The sequence below is a fragment of the Camarhynchus parvulus genome, chromosome 4 (genome assembly GCF_901933205.1).
Source record: "Camarhynchus parvulus chromosome 4, STF_HiC, whole genome shotgun sequence".
Classification (NCBI taxonomy): Eukaryota; Metazoa; Chordata; class Aves; order Passeriformes; family Thraupidae; genus Camarhynchus; species Camarhynchus parvulus.
The window spans coordinates 23417152-23435390 of record NC_044574.1 but is presented as its reverse complement, the minus strand read 5'-3'; the positions used below and the strand labels follow the sequence as shown (position 1 = coordinate 23435390).

The 18239-nt window shown below is 39.8% G+C and overlaps 1 protein-coding gene across 3 annotated transcripts in view; it reads right to left on the bottom strand.

Annotated features, from left to right (window-relative positions):
- Window positions 1-2256, bottom strand: part of N4BP2 (NEDD4 binding protein 2) — a 36025-nt gene extending 33769 nt beyond the window's left edge. For 2 of the 3 annotated variants that reach the window (XM_030947264.1, XM_030947265.1), the window contains exon 1: window positions 2194-2213. The gene's annotated coding sequence lies outside the window, so the exon portion shown is untranslated. Of the gene's footprint in view, window positions 1-2193 lie in introns of all 3 variants that reach the window. The other variant, XM_030947263.1, reaches the window with a different exon arrangement.
- Between the last annotated feature and the right edge of the window lie 15983 nt (window positions 2257-18239).

The window sequence follows — 18239 nt, the reverse complement described above, 5'->3', positions numbered from 1 at the left end:
TATTTGATCCTTTTATAGCTTCCCCTCTATGTCCTTCTCCCATACAGCTCACAGCCCTCTAAAGCATGCTGAAGAAAGGGTTTCCCATGGCAAATTTGGCTTTGAGGGGAGACCTTCCAGGATGCTGAGCTATTGGGCTACCTGGGCTGTCCCCAGCGCACACTCCACACTCCCCAGCTGTGTTACTGTGGCCTATGCGCAGTCTCTGAAGCGATGCTGCAGGCTCAAAGAGGAATCTTGTGGTAATGTCGGTGCTTCTGGAATTCCACACCTGACATCAGTACTACTGCTTAAGATTTTATTCCAACTCCCCAGTACAAGTTACAGAGAGGTATTTGGAAAGAGGAAAGAGAACTCCAGAAGTCCTGGAGCTGCAACTTGCCCACATCGTGCTTCCAGAGACTATTCAAAACTCAGCCTTACTCAGTTCTGACAGGCAATATAACTGACAGCTAATTAATGCCCTACTGGCATTCTTACAGTAGCAGAGCCTCTATGAGAAAAACTAAGGCAGCAACCTCTTAAAAGTCAAGGATTATTTTTTTAATGGAGTTGTTCTGCATGTAAATTTAGCTCTATAAACACTCCTGAAATAGTAATTTGACTCTGTCAGCCACTTAGCATAGATTACAAAGTACACAGGCAGGAGTAAAAGACAAGAGACTGCACAACACCTGAGACCTAAAATCCCCCAAAGCCCCATATGTAACATTTTTATATTCCCTCTGTATCAGTGGCTTCCCCAGATGAAATGCATTAACACTAATACAAAAGAGGAAGAGGATTAAAGAAAAAAAGTGTAAACAAGGCAACAAGAAATAGAGACCAACTCCATAGCAAAAGCAAAACAAAAACCAAGAGACAGTAAGAAAAAGCCTGTATTTATTGAAAAATAAAATACAGGATTTTAACACGTGCTTTGATGCTGTTAAATTTTCCTCACCAGTTCTTCACACAGTCTACAGGAACCCGAACTGCACACACGTGGTGCAAGCATGTGACACAAGCAAGCCCTGTCCCAGTCAGGGTGACTGTGCCGGGAAGAATGAGGGTTAAAACTTTCAACCTTACAAACGCATACCATGCTTAATTTTTTCTGCCTTTCTTTAATTTTCTCCGTTTGTATTTCAGCCTTTGGCTCTCAAATCTCAACTAGAGACGGGTTATCTAAAACTTTCACTCTTTTTGGAGTTCTTTGGAGTTCTAAAGAAGTTACTCTCAACTTTTCACTGTAAGGTTCTCCTACAGGACTAAGATGCAGACTAAACTTTGCCAATGCACTGTATAAAACAGCATATAAGTCTCTCTTAACAGTCACGCTGTCCTCAGTCTTCCAGTACATGAGTTAAGAGAAGTACTGGTAAATATGGGGAGGGGGGTTCTCGCTTTTGAAGCCAGGCTCCTCCAAAGTCCCAGTGACCTTATGGTACTTGACCAGCAAAACTGCAAATCCTGTCCCAAGCACGGAGGGATACTGTGCTACAAAGGTCACGAGCAATCTCACGATGAACACGTTTCAGTGGTTCTCGACTGTAAGAGCGAACATGCCCTTAGAGTACTCAGAATCCTCTGATTTCATTTTGAACGGGGTGAATTTATCTTCGCGACACTAAGTCCACCAGCACCCCGCACTGCTTGCTGCGGGGCAGGCGGCCGAAGCCTCCCTACCGGCTCGCCGGCCCTGACCCTTCCTGCAGCGGCCACAGCTGCCTGCAGGGCACCAGTCGGGATTATGCAGAAGGCCGGGCAATTCGGTGACGGGCGGAGGGGGGCAGGCCGCCGGCATCGCGGCGCCCATCACAGCGGCGGGGAGCGCCGAGGCCGCACGAAGGCCCCAGGGAGAGCAGGCCCGAGCGGCGGCCCCAGCCCGGCGGCGAAAGGGCCGCCCGCGACCACACGGCCACTGCCTCTGCCGCTTCTCGCCGGCGACGACCCGCGCCCACAGCCCGGCCGCGGGCGGGCGGTCAAGCTGCGCCGCCCCCGCCCCACTGCCTCCCCTCCCACCCGCAGGCAACTCCTCTGCCGTGACGCCGGGGACGGGTCCCCCGGGCCCTCCGCCATACGGGACGCGTCGCGGGGGCCGCCCGCTTCCCGCCCCCGAGAGACCGCGGCGAACAGCTCCGCGCCCTATCGGGAGCGGGGGGAGGGCAAAGCTCCTCCCCGGTCCCGCCGCCAGACCCCGCCGGCCGTTACCTCGCTCGGCTCAGCTCAACTCGGCTCAGCTCGCTCGCTGCCGCCGGCGGCGGGCGCGGGGCTGCGGCCGCGGGAAGGGCAGGCTCGGGCGGGGCGTGCGCCGCGGGGACACAGCGCCGCTCCCCGGCCGCCCGGGGAAGCGCAACCCGGGAGGAGGCGCCGCGCTGCCCCCGCCCCTTCCCCTGCGCGCCCGGGCCCGCGGTGCCGCCCGGCCGGCTGAGGGCCGAGGACAGTGGGCTGAGGGCCGAGAGCCGCTCCGCGCCGCGCCGCAAGGCGGCTGGGAAACATGCGTGGGAGGGACCGCAGAGCTGCGTGGTGAGAGCCGCGCTGCTGGGTACGGTGCTACGGGGCTGAGTTCAGCAACGGCGGGGGATCGCCGGCAGCTAGCGCGGTGACATCTCTCAACCGTGTAGTGACAGGTTTCACACTTGTAACAAAAAGCGTGAGTGTTTAGTTTCTGCTGCTGCTGCCCAGTTTTACTAAAATTTTTAATGTTGAGGATATCTCCCACAGTCTGGAATGACGCCGTGGGTCTGCAGGCTCATACTGAAGGGGAAATGGCAGAGGAGAATGAGTTTTTAAGGAAGCTGAGGAGTGTCGGGTGGGGTCTGGCATCGGTGATTGCTGTGGAAGCTACGAGCTGCAACAGAATAGAGAAACAGCTGATTAGGAGAGAGCTTCATTGTCTACAGCAAGCAATGGACACTTGATGGAGATGGACAGTGGAGGATTATGGAAGGATGAAAGAAAAGAGATGTGCTCTTGATGGACTGAAATGATTATAAGTAGCCCTAAATTAGAGCTGTTGTGAAGTCACCATGAAAGAAACTAAGTAAACAAGAGTTTTGAATTTATCAACACGTGTTCATATGAAAGGTGCAAAAGGGTTTTAGGGGCAGAGCTCCTCAAATAAAATTATTTTTAAAACAAAACAAACGGGGTGTCACAACCCACTTGGTAGGGTGCTTGATGTTCTTTAGAACTTCTCATCACGCTGAACAAATACACCAATCCAGGTGTAAAAAAAGTCAGGGAACTTTTATGTCATATTGTATCATCATCTTAACTCCAGCAAGACAGCTATTTAGTCTCAAAAGTGTTGATTAACAAGCCCTTAACTTTTACAACTAAGTTCAACAAGCTCCCAACTCACACAACAAACTTCAAATCTTGGAAGTGTTGGCTAACAAGCTCACAATTTAATATGCTCCCAATCCTAACAACATTTCAGATTCCCTAGTGGTTTGGATCAGGGGTAAGAGAGGAGGAAGAGACAGACCAATCCACTTTCTTTTACAATTTATCTGGTGTACATGTGTTGTATAAAACAGATTTTTGCACTCTTTTGTCCATGCATGCAATACTAAGCCCTTTAGAGCCCTCCAGGAAATGAGGTCTGTGGGGATCCTGGAGCCCCTTGTAGTGAGGTGCCTTGCAGTGGGGGACTCAACCCCTGCCTTGATGCAGGCGCACTGAGCACGAGTCTCAAGGCAGCAAAGAAAGCTGGCTTCATACAGCACTGCCCCAGCTCCACAGGACCCTCTTACAGTCACAACTTTCCTGTCACAACAGTCAGAACATGCTTATGTGCTTATGCCTGGTTCTCCATGACGGAGGTAAGGTCGTCTCCCAAGCTGCAGATCAATCCCTCATGGTGTGATTCATCCCATTCAAAGGAAGTGGCATCCCTGAGCCTCATTTGTCCTTTATTTCCCTTCAAACAGGGAAACATGGAAGATGTGGCCTTCAGAAGACTACTAAAGGTCTGCTTATTTACCACCTATTCTTAGATGCTTCACAATAAAGACCAAGTAGTCACAGCCAGCTTTGTGTCTCAATCACATGTACTCCCACTTCTGATTCCTTCACGGCCCCTGCTGGAGAGCCTCCTTCTGCCACCAGCACCCCAACTGTTTCCACTATAGATGTAACTTTTAATTTTAATGCAAATAATGAATAAGTAAGTGCCAAAGATAATATTTGGTTTTAGGGTGAACTGTGTACACATGGGTAGCTCAACACAGTTGTCCTGTGAAAACTGCAGAAGGCTGCTTGGGGTAATTTGTCTAAAGCTTGTAGGGATCACAATCTCAAAGTGCTGGCTATTTAGTAGCACAACAACAGAGAGACAAATAAGGTTTTTTATGTAGTATTTCTCAATATATGTATTTCTCAATAAAAGTAATGTAAGAAAATTTGAAATTCATATTCAAAATATTTAATATTTTGGGAAATAAATTTATTTAGGCATTGCTAGTTTGCCTGTGACTTTGCCATTTCAGTACTTATCTTGTAGATACATAGTGTGCAATATTTAAATAAACAAGGACAAACATTTACACTTCTAATACAATACATAAAGCCTATGTCATCCAGAGGATGTGCTCATAAATCTCAAAAAGGCTGTCTCTTGCCATGAATCACAAAAGCAAAATAAATAATTATTCAATACGCTGCCATTGTACGTGTCAAAAAATCTGGAGGAAAATTTGCCTTGATTGGAACTTGTGTGTGTGTGTGTGTGTGTGTGTGTGTGTGTGTGTGTGTGTGTGTGATGTCAAGTGACAGTTTCATGCATGTCCTGGGAACTGTTTCCTTACTTCATGTGTTCAGTGTCTGGACAAGTATCAGAAACAAAATCGTTTTTCTTCAAGGGCGTGATGCTGGTAATGTGTTAATCATACGTTTGGAAAAATAGGTCATGTAAATTCCAGTGTAATGACTGCGTCTTTATATTTTTAAGGTTGCCAAAAAAAGAGGGAGAGAGGTTTGCAGTATGCTCTAGTCTGATAGCCTCCATTAAACTGCACTGCTAGAGGGGTGTTGCTGCTGGCACTTGATGCATGAAACTATGTTGTTCTTTGCCAGTTGTACATATTACAGTATTTGACACCATGAAAATACCAGACTAATTTGGGCACTGGCAGATTTCTCACTGTAACAGTTAACACTGTAAATAGGAGGGATTTGATTTAAATAGGAAGGATTTTTTATTAGAAAATTACAATCACATAATAGAGGCTCTTTCAAGTTTTGTGTCCTTCAAATTTTCACACAACTTTTTCAAACAACACCATAATCACCTATTATATATGCTGTTGGTTTGGGTTGGGGTTTTTTTTTCCATTCCTTTGCCTCTCCTTATGTCTGCACTTGGCTTGTTTTTTCTTGGAGCGGCTTGAACATACAGCATGTAATCTGTGCTGTTTGGCTAAAGTGTTTAGTCTGGTCTTCACTGAATACTTTAGCAACAGATTTCCATTTTAGTTTCTTTAGTGCTGCCTTCTTAAAGTAAAAATACTTTAGTATGTTTTTGCTTTTGTTATAAATCACATTAAAGTAGTAATATTACCAGAGTGGAGCCATAGAACAAGGAAATGTCAGTCCCTTATAATGTTTCTGATTATATACAGTCTACATCTACTCAGCAAATTGTGATTTCCTTTCTTCTACATTCAAAATGTCTTTATACTCAAAAAAAAAATTAGGTTTTGATTTGCAAGAACAATTTGCAGCTGAACTTTTGGCTTGAAGAACGTACTGGTGTGGCAAGAAAGACATGTTTAACTTTGCCAGTTTTAAAGACTTGTTTTTACTTACAGTAACATGTTAAATATACAATAAAAAATACTGTAGGAAAAGGCCTGAGGAATAAGTGTGCATTAATAATTAATGCCTGCTGCGATAAATCTGAAATAAGTTATCTTTCCAGGAGCTTAAGGTACAGTTTTTATCATTATTCAGAACTTTGCTTTGGACCATTAATATATCAAAGCCCTGAACTATCACAGGTTTTTCCTTCCTTCAGAAAGGAGAGATGAAAAGAGTCTTCATCTAGTTCCTGCAGAAACCATTTTCATAAAAGTTGATCCAGTCCCACAATGCTGTAATCCTCTTCCTAAGGAACCTTCCACATTCCATTGCCAGCTTTAGGTTTCATTTACCATTGCAGAAACTAAAGAGTGTTAAAATTAAAGCTATCCTTCCCTGGTTTTTTTTTAATTGATTTACCTTAATGCTGATTTAAGATGTTTAACTTGGCTTCTTGGAATGTCTCTGTCTCCTGTTAATATTACTTTGTCCATGATCTTGGACTTTGTGTTCCTACAAAAGATAACTCTTCCCCTTTGCCAGAATGTGATTTCCAAAGTAGAAATGTAATTCTTTAAGGAAAAAAAAAAAAGAGGGAGAAATTTTATAAAAAGAAATGTGTGCAGAGTACCTCACATACCTGTCTCTTCTTCTCCACCCATCTCTAGATTTAAGTCAAATGCATAGTGAATGTTGGTGTTTTATCTCCATTAAGAAATTCCATATCTGGCTTCTATACTTGCAGGATATTGATCTTCTGTTCCATATAGCAATCGATTGCACAGTTAACTGAAGAAACAGGGAGGTATCACTGCAGTAATGTTAGTTATTTCACACATTATTTTTTTAATTCCAAATAGTGCAGATTTATTATATCTATATTAAAATAATGCCTCAATTTGCTCTATACAGGATTCTATTTCAGCATTATTTTAAACAGGAAAAAACAGTATTTAGAAGCAGCAGAAATCTAGATCATTAAGGCAGTTTTTGCCCCACTGAAGATAATAGCAAAAATTCTGCTGATATCAATAGAATTGCATTTTTAAGTAAACAGGTCACACCTATTCCAGTATTACCACTAATGAATACTAAAGAAATCACTTAACAAATCAGTACTTTGGTTCACCTATCCATCAGTAAATTATCAAAGGAGTTTATAACATTACCAGCGAAGGTTAATAATTGCACATTTTCAAATTCTTGTTTAAACACATGCTGAAGCAGCATATTACTAGTCTTCATTTAAAGTACCTGCACTTTAATGAGGTACTCCAGATATATTGCAGAACAGAAATAAAATTTGCTCATTATACCTGTTATGCTAAACATCTCCAGAATATATGAACTATAAAGATGCTTGGATTTCGAGAAAGGAGGTGCAGAGAGATAATGACAATAAATGCTATTATCCAAGAACTGAAGGATTATACTGAATTGGATCTTCTCTGCAGGCATAGAGGATGAGGTCATGCTTATATAGCTGACAAAATCCTCACTGCTACAAGGACCTTCTGAATTTGGAATAAGCTCACACTACAGATTTGATTTGTGGAGAATCTGATTCCTGTATTGGATGTTCTCTGCTCTGCTGTTTTTATCAATCTGATATGTCAAATTCAATAGATACCAAAAATCCACCTTAATCTGTTTAAACTGCAGAAATGGAGAACAAACAATCTTTAATATGCCACCTTGGCATATGATAAAAAGTAATAAGCTGACTTTGATTGTAACTGTCGTATTTTTATTTGTTGAATACCACTTTATTTTTTAAAACTGCATTGATCCTATCCTATGGTAAATTTAATATCAGATATCTTAGAGATCTGCATATTTAAATGGCTTAAGAACAAGATTAGCAGTAAAATTGCATTTCTGTGGGGTTTTTTTAAACTGATTTCATGTATATCACTGCAGGAATTAGACATAACAGGAAAAAAATTAATAATCATTGATGCTTCTGCAACCTCTACCATTCCCAAAATGTTTTGTTAAGAAACCAAAACAACAAAACCATGGAAGATTCACTTAATACATCTTCATCAAACAAAATCCAACAGCTGCTTAACTATGCCGTGCAATAACACAGAGTAGTTAATAGGCAGTTACTATCCATCTGAAATGGTGGGAGGTTGGTCAGCAGGGTGCTGTTATCTAAAGTGGAATTTGACCAGGATGTGAAAGTTTACTTATTGTTTTTTACAAAACAATTGTTTTCTGCTGATTAAGATAGAGGACACTTCTACGGAACAGTATCGTTAATGGCCTCCATTCATTCGTAAAGCCAGAGTTGTAAGAACAAAACTGCCCCAGGACAGGAAATGTCCAGGTTTCCAATCCACAAGGTATCTGCCTTCAGGCAGTTGTTAAGAGGACAGGCATAGCTGCAGAAGAAATGTTACCGATTTTGAACTGGGCTAAAATATTCTATATTAAGACAGAACTAACATAATTCAAGAATCTGCAGTAACACTTCAGCATTTTATGTTCTTGGGCAGTTGAGCTTCTCCTGGGATATCTTACTAAGAGCCAAATCCCTAGCATAAGTGATAGCAACTGAATCCAAACAATTCCATGTTGGACTTTGTCATCACTAAGGAAAACTTAGGGTAGAGGCAGAAAGGAAGTTTGTTTCATTTAATTAGAACAATATCTCATTATATGTATTAGATGGTTAAAATAATCTTATGCTCCTACCTGTTTACCTTCATCAAGATTGCAGGTAATAACTACAAACTACCTTGTTCATATTAGGATTTTGTCACTTTAAGGTACTGTATATCTCCTAAAGTAAATATTTTCCTTACAGCAAAAGAGATGTATTTCCTAAAATATATTAATTCCCAAGTTTACTTAATCTACACATCATCCTGAGATGCAGAAATAAACACTTGGAAACAAACAATTTAAAATGTCAATTTGAAAGAAAAGGAGGAAAACCCCCTATCTGTTATTATTTTCTTTCAACTATGTAATACTATAAGTAAAATTTAGTTGATGTATTTTTGTAATTTATGGGTTTTGTGACATCAACTTATCAGTCCATTTCACCTTACTAAATTTTAGGAAAAAAGTCATTAAAACTCTTCTAAATAAAAACTAATACTTTCATTCTACTGGAAATTTTGAGACGTCTTGTTTGCTCTGATTCAGAAATTTTAAATGTTAAAATATTGGACCTAGTTGCAGGATGGAATTTTTACGTAGATCTAATATTAAGTACAAGCCTGAATCTTAGGCAAGTTCCAATCATTTATTAATGTTACTCTAATGAAAAAATGCTTTTACCTGTCAAGACAGACTGTACTCCATTGCCCATGCAATTCATTTACCAGAAGTTAATTGCTTGCCAATCACATATGATTTAAGGACCTGTTTTCTTCACGTGACTGACCTTCAATTAATGTAAAATTAAAACAATATAAAAATGTATTTTATTTCTTTCCCAAAATAGCTTCATAGAGGCCTTATTCTCAAGTACAGATATGTACAATACATGTTCTATTGAGACATGAATATTTTACAAAATTTTCTGATACCACAACCCAATGGCTTCAAAATTCTACAATATATAAATATCTTGCAGGTATCCTGCTTAGTGTCAGTTTACCTCACCATTTGTTACACAAAAGCTGCTAGTTACAGCAATTCTTGTGCTTGACATCTGTTACAAACATCTGTGGATTACTCCAACTGCTTGTAAAAATAAATTAGGGAACTTGTTATGGTCTAAACCCACTAGCACTTATTTATTAATTAGATTTCAGTAACTAGTTTCTGAACTTGAATAACTTGTATGCCAGATGCCTTATGCTGAAACAAGAAGCCAAGGAGATGGGGGAAGGGAGCAGCAAGTCAGTGATGTGCATTTAAAAACAGCTGTGTAGACTCCCATTTTTAAAGAAAATTCTTTGTTTATTATGCGCCTCTTTGTAACTGTCACATGATAGAATCTAATTATTTAGCTAGGAAATGAACAGATAGCTGTTTCGGTGTTGCTGAATGGGGAAGGCCTTCTTTTGCTTTCTTGTAAATTCTGACCTCTTCGGGTTTTTTTAGTCCCTTTAAAATCCACCTATCACTTCTATTTTTTAACATTTCATACCCTCTCTCACTGGAAACGGGGCCACATTCTTTCCCAGTGAATAACACCAGCAACAAAAGATCCTCAAATTTAGAAAGCCACAGGCCATCTTACAGTTTCAGCAACATAAAAGGACAGTTGCTCCTTCTAAGAGGACAGTCTACAGTTTCCAGTTTATTTAAGGACTAGGCAAAAATTAGTTAGCTTGTACCTGTCAAAATCATGACAATTCCAAGTTGAAAGAATGAGGGAATCATATCTTAAGACAAGCTCCACTCCACCCTGCTCTAGCTTATGACATTCAGATTGGTATCTGCAACCTGATACACACAATTCAGGATGGAGCAGAAGTGGTGTCATTTGGATCTGGGCCCATCTGTAATAGACAACTTATTAAAAACCCAGACAAACAAACAAACCAACCCCAAACAAAAACAGTTGACACAACCAGCATGAAAACATGTTTAAGTTTTTTTCAAATAGATGATCAAACACTGAACTCTTTCAACTGCTTTATTCCTCTGATTACATTCCCCAAGACCTGGAAGAATGAACAAGCTAACTTAAAAGAACATTGAAAGAGGAGTAGTTCATATTTTCTGTGTAGTTCTTCAATTTCTGAGTTGGGCATTTATTCTTTTGTACAGTGGGGATGGTTAGGAGACAAAAATGCATACCTTAAAACTTCAATGAGAGTTTTGTCTTTGTCTCAGTTTTTATTATGAACTTGCATATTTTCTATGTACAAAAAAATAAATTAAATATACTACACGGTAAAAGAGTAGAAAAGGAAAAGGTATAGTGTATATTACACATTCAGCAGAACAAATTGCCAATTTCCCCCTCATCCATTGTGCTGGGTTTGGGTGGGGTAGAGTTAATTTTCTTTACAGTGGCTGGTATGGGGCTGTGTTTTGGATTTGTGCTGAAAGCAGGGTTGATAATACAACAGAGCTGGTATTGTTATTGCTGAGCAGCCCTTACACAGTGTCAAGATACCTTCTGTGAGGAGGCTGGAGGTGCACAAGGTGTTGGGAAAGGACACAGGGGGAGCAGCTGACCCCAACTGGCCAAAGGGATTTTCCAGACCATACAGTGTCATCCTCAGTATTTAAAGCAGGGGGAAGAACAAGAAAGGGGGGCACATTTTGAGTGATGGTGTTTGTACTTCCCAAATACACATGGTGAAGCCTCGATTTCCTAGGGATGGCTAAACATCTGCCTGCCCATGGGAAGTGGTAAATGGACTCCTTTTCTTCGCTCGTGTGTGAGGCTTGTGCTTTACCTAGTAAACCGTCTTTATCTCAACCCATGAGTTTTCTCACTTTTACTCGTCCAATTCTCTTTCCCGTTCCACTGTGAGAGAATGATTGAGCAGCTGCATGGGACTTGTTGCTGGCTGGGGTTAAACCATAACATCCATATACATGTTGGTAATTAGTTTCCTCAGCAGCATTATGCAGTTTGTGACTCTGACAACTCTTAAAGACACATGTTTTTGGACTTTGCTAGTTATTTCTGATTATACATGTACTTTTCAAATTCAGCAGTTATAAAAGGCACATACAAGTAAATCTGTATCTAAATTATGTTTAAATCCATTAATGGGATGAAATAGAAAACAAATATTTCCATAATTTAAGCTTGTTTCATTTATTTTCAAAACTTTACACTGTCAGATTCACTGCTTTAGTGACTGCAGCCACTCTCACACACATGCTCTTCCCAGGTCTCAGCAAGAAGACAAACCATGCAGCATCAGAACAGCAAGCAGGACATTTGCATACAGAAATAAAAGCTCCCAATATATTTTGATGTAGCTCTCTAGTTGACCTGAAACTCCCCTTCATATGTAAACAGGGAGCAAAAGAAACCCACAACAATCTTCATTTTAACTTTGAAATTTAATAGTATGCTCTGTTTTTAAAAATCTCACAAGTTTGTTCAGCTAGTTTCCAAAGAGATTATTATAGTGGCTGTTAAATATGGAAAGCCAAAATCAAAATTGAAAGGAGCCTTTATATTAAGTACATAGAACCGTTCGTGTGACTCGTTTTAAGATATATAACAGAACATTTAATTATATTGTTCTTAGAATTTGGCTTCTCCAGTTCATCTCGAATTTAGCAAAATTGTACTTGCAGATAAATAATGATATTTAAAAGATACTTACAATTCACTCAGCGCTATTTATTTCACCTTCTATCTCTGAATTTTTTTATTTGCTCACATGAAACTCCTACTGCCCAGCCAGCTGCAGATTTTCTACTACATGTGTTCATCTTTGCTCATTCCATTTCTCCTGTTCATTCACATCTTTTCCTGAGTTCCCATTTCCTGCACCCAGCAGCAGGTCAACAGACAAATCTCTTAGAAAGGAACAGAGAGACAAACACCAAAATAAGGCGTTGGTAAGACAGAAAAAATATTACTGCAAGTTTGCTTAAATTCGGGAAAATATAGAGGCTTTGGGGGTTTTTTTGCTTATAGATTTTGTCAGCATTTGTGCACTTCTTTTAGTGTTATTTTGTACCTGCTATATGAAGGAGCTTCCTTGAGGGGATTTAAGGATCTATTTCTTTCCTCCCTTAGAAGTAACATTATTCTGTTCTTGCTATATTCAGAATCTGATAGACTTGTCAACATGTTTTTTCATTTAAATAAAAAAATTCATGCCTAACAGTGCATTCAGGCAGCTGAATGATACTGAAAATGGATGAATATGGTTCACTCCAGTTTTCTTCTGGATTAGAGGTGGCTGCTGAGCAGATCTTGAAGGTTGAAAAATTGATTAAACATAGGTCAATGGCATTTCATAAACAAAACCTAACTACATCTAAAATAGTGACTTAAATGTTCACATGGTGGCTAAAAGTCTTTTTCTGGCTTGTTAAAAGATTTAGATAAAGGAAGTTTAAAATTTTAGCAAGTGCTTCCCTGAAAATATAAATGATTAGGTATAAGTATGCAGTGTCTGGAAGATAAAAAGCACAGTACAGAGATATACTTAAGAAAGCAAGCGTTTATGTGCTTGATACAGTGTAGTAATAGTATATTACCCAGAGTACACATGAGCTGCCTTGCCAAATTCAGATAGTCTATAAATAGTGGTATTAGATGCTGGTGAAATTCTAAGTGGATACATACCAGTCTACTTTACAAAAAATAATCCCTCTGCTGGCATTAGTATCACCTTCATTGATCACTCCATTATCATGGACTTTTTTATATTGCATCATGAAGAATTTTTGGCTAAAAATCTGTATGTCATTAACACAGTTTTTATATTACTAAGCATTTTTGTTAAGACTATACTTTTCTCATTTCTCTATTTACTTGTGCCTTGTCTAGGTTACTTCTGGCTTTGTCTACTCAATACTTGAAATTCTGTGCTCTCTTCAGACACCAATTCAATGTCTGCTTTGTCAAGCACCCACACAAGTCCTGGTTCAAATAACCTTATTTAGCATCTCTGCTGCCACATATCCTGAATTTAGGAAAATTTTCTTCCACTGATACTCAGTATTCCCTGCTGCTGGATCACTATGTTGTCAGTGTGCTGCTACTGTCATGCTGGCTGATGATCTGGATGCAAACATCCAGTGCATTAACTGAAGTAGAATTGTAAGGATGAAGTGACTGAAGCAGCACAAACCAAAGAAGTAATTCTATTTCATAAATTCAAATGCAAATTGTTCTTTACAAGGGTTTGAAATTCCAGGTTTCATATTCAGGTTCCAATATGGCATAGTGGTGTAATGTTTTAATGATTATCCCCTTGAGCCATTCACAGAACACATTGACTGGATCATCATTAGTTGCTCCCCTAGTGCATAAACCTATATGATCAATATATTTCCTGACTTTGTTCAAAGGCAAACTATAATGATTCTATTGCTCACACAGTCATACACACACACTTTGATGCTTCCCTGTGTTTGACAAATGCAACTCTTTTTTAAGCCTCTGAATACACCACATAACCTATCCATCAACATGAAATGACCCTGTCATTAGAACACAGCTCTGAGGCTGCACACCCATTCATCAAATGTCTTTCTTTGACCATAATGGTAAATTCCAAGTACATATTCATTTGTAAAATTTCATATCATTCTTTTCTTTACTGGGAGCAGCAGACATTATATCTGTTGGAAGAATGAGCAACAGCAGCATCATGAAAACAATCAATACTTTTCACAAAAGAGCCTCTTAATCAGAACTTGTTAGTACCACACATGTTCTCATTTTTTAATAGATCATAGGACAGTTCTTATTTAATGGGGCAGGGGGAGAAACTCATTGTTTTACCTCCAGAAAACAGCTGCCATGGGCTAAATATACTGCCAAACTTTCCCAATTTTCCCAGTAGTATTTCCTCTAAGCAGTCCCATCCACTCAGAATTTCCCCAAATCTGCCTTGTTATTTGAAAAATTACGAAGTGAATATAAAGAACCATGTGCTACTATTAAAATGAAGGTAACTGCAAATTTCCTTGTAGCCTGGCTGGGACAAAAAAAAACTTTAGAAAGACTTCACAGAATGGAAAAGTTGAGTTTGAAATGGACTTCTTTTAAATGACCTTCAGCTGCTGACATAGCACTATCACAACCACATCTGCTGTCCACCAAGTATTAGAAAGACAATAAAAGGCTAATGAAAAACACAGGGTATTCTTGAGTATGCCATAAATGAAATAACCTTACTTAATAAAAATAGTGTATTAGCTAGCTTCATTATTAGTGTCTAGCTATAAAGACTGTTCATAAATTCAGTTTACCCGGGATCAAATTTACCCAATCAGAACCTGTCCAATAGAAACTAGAAAATTTTGAAGAATAGTTGATCCATTCTTGGCTTTGCTTGTAAAAGCCTGGAAAAAAAATCACCACAGAAGTAGAAACATTTGACTGGTGAAATGCCTAATTTTTTGCTATAGCAATTTATCAATGTGACTTTTGAGAAATTATTGACTGTGACAAAGAAAATTGAAGCTTTTGCGATATGGTGCAAGCAAAGACATCGTCTGGACAGAAAGGGTGATAAATGCACATATTAAATATATTATTGGAGAAAAGTGGACTTGGTTGTCAGAAATGAATAGGTGTAAATGTATGTGCTTTGGACACATCAGGAGCAGAGATGGAAATAACCTTGAGAATGTAATTATGGAGTGAACGGTGACAAGTCATCATAATTGAGAGCAGCTAGAAAGGAGGTGGATAGATGACATGCAGTAGGCTGCTGTAACTTCAGTTTCTGAATGTTCAAAACTAGCAGTAGATCATGGAGGCTTCTAAAAATTCTCCTGTGAAACCACTAATCTGCAGGTGACAATAAATTGATTTTACTTCACTTGCGAGCAAATGAAAGAAGTGCAATCATTCTGTCAATAGAGTGGTTTGTAAATTAAAAATGTATTCATAAATATACACCTTTTCACAATGGCTTCAATGTTATGTACAGTGACAATCTTTGCCATTTCTGAATGAATATATACTCTTGACATATATATATCATATATATATACATGTATGTGTGTGTGTGTGTGTGTGTGTGTGTGTGTGTGTGTGTGTGTGTGTGCATGTGCGTATTTATATGCTGGGGAACAAATTAATCAAGAGCAGCCCTGTGCAAAAACCATTTGGTGATGCTGGTGGATGAGAGGCTGGACATGACCCAGCTATGGGCACTCACAGCCCAGAGAGCCAAAGGTGTCCTGGGCTGCATCCAGAGCCCCGAGGGCAGCAGGGGAGGGAGGGGATTCTGCCCCTCTGCTCTGCTGTGGTAAGACCCCACCTGCAATGCTGCAGCCAGCTCTGGGGACCCAGCACAGGAAGAACATGGATCTTTTGGAACTGGTCCAGAGAAAGGCCATGATGATGATCAGAGGGCTGTAGCATCTTTCCTGTGAGGAAAGGCTGAGAGATCTGGGGTTATTCAGCCTGAAAGAAGACTCCAGGGTAACCTTGTAATAGCCTTCCAGTACCTAAAGGGGACTTACAAGAATGATGGTGACAGACTTTTTAGCAGAACCTGTTGTGATAAGACAAAGGGTGATGGTTTTAAACCAAAAGAGTGTAGATTTAGTCTAGATATAAGGAAAATATTTTTTACCAGGAGGATGCTGAAACACTGGAACACGTTGCTCAGAAAGGTTATGAATGTCTCATCCGTGGTAACATTCAAGGTCACTCTGGACAGGCCTTGGAGCAACCTGATCTAGTTGGGTATGTCCCTGCTTACTGCAGGAGGGCTGGACTGACTAGATGACCTTTAAAGTCCCTTTCTACCGTAACTATTCTATAATTCTGTGATTACTGCCCTATTTCCAAGCATGATTCATAATAAAGACATTTTTAGGCAGCACATGGAGAAGCCCTCCTTACCAAAACCAGAGCAAAAATGACATTTAGACAAATCATGGCTAGGGATCAGTTTTAAAAGAGTTTATCATCCATACAGTATTTGGTTCTTCCCTTTATTCAGAACTGGTACTACTCAATGAAGACTCAGTGAGCTGTGGGACTCTTCCACAGGAGCACTTTGTGTCTCCATCTGATTTGTCTTTATGATATAATACACATAAGTCCTTCTGCTCCCTTTTAGATTTTATCTTGTCAATGTACAAAATGGGAGATACACCAGTCCCTGGTTTTCTAACAAAGCCCACTTCCTGGGCTATTCTAAGAGTAATTTCACTGTCAATACCCCCTGGAATGGAACACCTTTTGGAGCTTTTTCATTACAGCAATGCACATTGTCAAGAAACTCACCTCTGACCCACCTCAATTTACAGCAGATGTAAAAAACATCAATAATAAAAATAGGCAGTTAAAACAATTAGGTGGTGTTATCAAAGATATGTTATACTGCAATGGCAGATATTACTTATTGCAGTTCACAACACAGTGTCATGTCTTAATGTCACTGTTTACTTCTTAGTCATTGTTACTATCTGTGTTTACTGTATTAATAAAGACCTGAGAAGAACCACTAAGCAGTTCCTGGAAACATGTGAGCGCAGCTTAACTTAATCAACATGAATTAAAGGACTTTCTGTGCTTGAAGTAATCAGCCTGTACTCTTCTGTTTCACCCAAAAAGTGTTTTGTTCTGAAAACCCTGTGCTGCATTATTTTCCCTACCAGTAAAAACATATTTTTCCTTTCTTGATCCTTTCCTTGAACCTGTTCTATCACAATACAAAGAAAGAAGCAACTCACAAGGTTGCCCCACAGGTGTTTGGCACCCTTTATTTCAGTTTGTTTATGAATAAAACTTGCAATCGTAGTCTAAAAGACAATCAAAACAAATGAGAGCAGATCGGAGCAAATACATTCCAATAGAAGTAAAGTGAGTGAAGGTAATAAAATTCTGATGCAAACAGTAAAATCTGGGTAAAGACTAAAGGACTCGGTCATATTATTAGACAGAGCCATCCAGCAAAACGCAAGGGATCATGTGAACCTGGCTACAGCTGTACAAGCACAGTCCAAGTCAGATCTCAGCTGCTTGCTGAAATTAGAAGGGTGAAGGTCAAACAAGCAAAAGCAACAAACCAGACACTAGCAGCTGTAATTGTATCTGATAAGAGCAGATTTCAGAACTATTCAGATTAAGGAGTACCACAGGTAAGATTATCTGAAGCTTTTATGTTTTTACATTCTGAAAATGCCATGCATATATTCAAGCTAATTGGCAGTTAAGTGTTCATTCATACGTCCCTTAATTGGGTGTGATATCAGAACTACATGCTCTGTTTTAGCCCTTTAGAATTTCAAATGGTGCAGAAGTACAAATCCCACTGCTTTTCTTCTGAGAAAAGACAGAACCATTGCCTAATCAGCCCATAATTACAGAATTTGCACCTACTCCTCTCAGCCACTTTGCTGATATGATTTGTCCAAGACTCACTCAAAACACGACATATCTGGCTAACATACTGCTGACTAATCACTCATTACCTGTAAAAGCAGGAATCTTGTGTGAACTCCTTGATAGTCAACCGTCCACTGATGCCTTTCAAGACTTTCTGTGTTATTCTAACTTCACTTTTTATCTGAAATCTGCAAGAAGACAGAGGTTTTGGTCCACAACCAAGAGTACTTCAGTGTGGGGATTCACAAAGAACTTGCATAAGTTGAAACAGAATTTTAATTGAATGAGCAAACCTTGCTTGGCACCCTCAAGTCAAATCTTTAAATTGCCTTGTCTAACTACGTGCTACCTGCTGTGGAGGGATAGAATGTAAGAAAATAAAGATAGTGCAGAAGGCAGTCTCACACCTGAGGAGTTGCAGCTGTACCAATCACCAAAGATTAGGAACAGGCCTGCCCTTAGCAGTCCAGTAAGAAGACGAGTGCTA